Here is a 3,521-nt window from a genome sequence, read left to right as displayed (position 1 = left end):
ATTGTAAATTGTGCTGCTATGAACATTGGGGTGCATAGGTTCTTTTGGATTGGTGTTTCAGGGTTCTTAGTATATAATCCTAGCAGTGGAATTGCTGGGTCAAAAGGCAGATCCATTTTTAGTTTTCTGAGAAAATTTCATACTGTTATCTATAGTGGTTGTACTAGTCTGCAACCCCACCTGTATATCTTTCAAGTAAAGAGACTGAAGAAATGTCTGAGACAGTAAAATAACCATGGTGACTGCTGATATAAATAATTTGCAAAAACCTATTAAATATATATATAATCTATAAAATGTATATATGGTGTTATACTTTTAACCTATTAATTATAACCATTGGGAATTTTTAATGAGATGATAAAAGATCTAATCCTACAATTATTTATGGTAAGATCTAGCTGTATCTTATTCAGGGAGGAGTAACTTTAACATAAATGTAGGGTATTTTTCTGTTTGTTTTTGTTTTAAATTCTTAACTTTGTAAGTCTTTATTTAAAAATATGATCAGTCAACTTAGCATTTTCCACCAACACAAGGAGAAGAAACCTTCACAGCCTTCATAATCTTTTGCTTAGGTGCTACCTTTATGGGAGCCTTAGCAGCAGCCATTGCTGTCTTTTTAGATGCTTGCTTAGCCTTTCTTGCTTCCTTGGCAGCCCAATAGCTTGTTCTCTTGAGCTTTCCTAACTTCAGGTTTCTGATTTCTCTTGGCCATTATATCAACAAGAGACACACCAGTAATGGCCCTCTGCAATTCGCATGATGGGTTCTCTTTTTTTCGATTTCTTCTGACTGTCCCTTTTTGTGCTTTCTTCTATAGAGGACAGTCCAGTTTATCTGTCAAGGATTCCTCTTGGAAAGGAATGCCTACTCGCATTTTGCATTAATAAATTAGAAAACCTCCCTGTCGGTACTGGTGTAGCACCTCCTGTGTCCAGGGTAGATCTTGTACTCACTGAAACTGCACAGCTTGACCCTGTAACAAAAGTGAACGCCCATTAGAAAGGGTGTCTATGGCAAGGAGAAGCCATGTGTGACATACCAGAGAAGCAGTCTTCCTGCAGATCAAGCAAAATGTAGAAGGGTGAAATGTACGTTTTAAATGTCCTACATTTTTTCTATCTATGGACAAATTGTTTGCTAAGAATTCTCAATGAAGTGTGATCATAAAACTTACCTTTTGAACCTGCATTTATATATTTTGTTGTGATAAAATGGGTTCTGATGTCTGGATGGTTGTATGATCTAAAGAGGCCACTTTAGGATGAGGTGCTAAAAGCATGAAACCAAGAATCTGAATTTAGGAGAAGGTTCCAGGATTGAGGATGCCATCTTGGCAAACAAGATGATGCCATCAGAGCTGAGCCCTCCTGCTCTCTTTAAAGCTTGCCTTTATACTGCACCTCTCTGCTTCCCTCCCAGCCTGGGAGAGCTACCTGCTCTACTCACTGCCTCTGTCACCATTCCCCTGGAGCACAAATTACCTTTCAGTCCACAGAATAAAAAGGGAGACTTGCTAAAATAATGGTTTGAAGGATACTTTACTTCACTGTCACCACCACAGACCATTCTTTCCATAAGTACTATCTATTTTCTACATTGGTATTAAGGTTCTCATTTTCACAATCATCTTTTTACAGAAGAGAAGGAAACTAATTAATTGTAAAAAGAAAGATTATGATTTTAGCCAGAAGAGGAAGTATATTGATTTTTAATAAACTAATGGAAACTAATTAATGAAGATAAAGAAAATTTCTATTGTAAACAAATTAAATGGCATTTCTGGATTGGGGAATATAGAAGAATTGGATATTAGAAAGATGGTGATGATGGAGATAAAGAATATGATGATGATCACGGATGCAAAATTCCCAATAAAATATTAGCCAAGCAAATTCAGCAGCACATTAAAAGAATTATATACTATGACCAAGTGAGACTTCCTCTGGCATGTAAAGATGGTGCAACACATGCAAGTCAAGCAATGTAATACAGAATGACATATTAATAGAATAAAAGAAAAAAAACACATGATTGTGTCAGTAAACACAGAAAAAGCATTTGTCTAAGTTCAATACCCATTCATCATTAAAAACTCTTAACCAAATAGGTATAGAAGAAACTTACCTCAATACACTAAATGCCATTTATGAAGCCCGCTGTTAACATCATAACCAATGCAGAAAAACTGGAAGTTTTCTCTCCAGGATCTGGTACAAGGCAAGGATGCCCATTCCCAACACTTGTAATTCAACACAGTACTGGAAGTCCTAGTCAGGACAATTGGACAAGAAAAATAAGTAAAATGCATCCAAATTTGAAAGAAAGAAGTAAAATTATCTCTGTCTATAGATGACATGAGTATATATGCAAAAAATTCTAAATATGCAACAAAATAAGTATTGGAGCTAATAAATGAATTGAGTAAAGTTGCGGGATAAAACATTAGAACACAAAAATTGGTTACATTTCTATTCATAAACAATAAACTACCCAAAAAGAAAATTAAGAAAACAATCTAATTCTTAGTAGCAAAAAATACAGTAATTAAAAATAAACTTAATTAAAAAGTGAAATGTTTGTACATTAAAAAATTATAAAATATTGGTGAAGAATATTAAAGAAGACACATAAATGAAAAGATATCCTATATTCATGGATTATAAGAATTTATATTAAAAGCTACCCAAAGTGATCTAGAAATTTAGTGAAACCCCTGTGAAAATTACAATGATATTCTTTACAGAAATATATAAATCAATTATAAAATTAATATAGAACCAAAAAAGATTTTGAATGGCCAATGCAATCTGGAGAAAGAAGATCAAAACTGGAAGCATCACATGTTCTGATTTTCAAATATATTATGAGGCATGATTGTAATGATCAACTGATTTTTAGCAAGGAAGCCAAAATCACATAATGGGGAAAGGAATGTCTCTTCAATAATGTTGGAAAAATTGCATATCCATGTGCAAAAAATAAAATTGGGATGGCAACATAGTAAATGTGATTCTTGCTTCCTCATACAACCACACCAAAATTATAACTAAACTATAAACAACCATCATACAGAACCAAACCTACACATGGACCCACCTACTCAGACTCGGAACTTCAGCACCAGGGTGCCCTTCAGCTTGAAGGGCACCAGTGGCATGCAGGAGAAACTGAAGTGTCTGACATTAAGGTGAGCAGAGACCATTATCCCTTTTGTGAACTCTTCCCCAACAAAGCCAGTAGGCTGGTGTCATATCTGAGGCTCCATTGATCTAGGTAACACTGTTTGACTCACTGTGGAGATCCAAAACACTCCACCCTACCCAACTATGAGTCCACCCAAACTGCTTTTCCAAATGAATGGTAGGTCTTTGCTCATACTTTTCAACTTCCTAAATCCTCTCAAACAAGCAACGGCTGGCCTCAGTGAGCCCCAGGTCTGACACTATCACAGCCAGCCTAAATTTACAGCTTGGCTTCACCTGGGAATCTCCAAGCCCAGCACAAGCAGCAGCCAT

The 3,521-nt window shown here is 35.7% G+C and overlaps 1 pseudogene; it reads right to left on the bottom strand.

Moving 5' to 3' along the window:
- Window positions 1–516: 516 nt before the first annotated feature.
- LOC119049352 (60S ribosomal protein L24-like) lies at window positions 517–2,150 on the bottom strand (annotated as a pseudogene).
- Window positions 2,151–3,521: the final 1,371 nt, after the last annotated feature.

Source organism: Artibeus jamaicensis, unplaced genomic scaffold (genome assembly GCF_021234435.1).
Source record: "Artibeus jamaicensis isolate MK-2021 breed Jamaican fruit bat unplaced genomic scaffold, CSHL_Jam_final scaffold_916, whole genome shotgun sequence".
Classification (NCBI taxonomy): Eukaryota; Metazoa; Chordata; class Mammalia; order Chiroptera; family Phyllostomidae; genus Artibeus; species Artibeus jamaicensis.
Note: the sequence above shows the minus strand (reverse complement) of the source record. Positions and strands in the feature narration are given on the sequence as shown.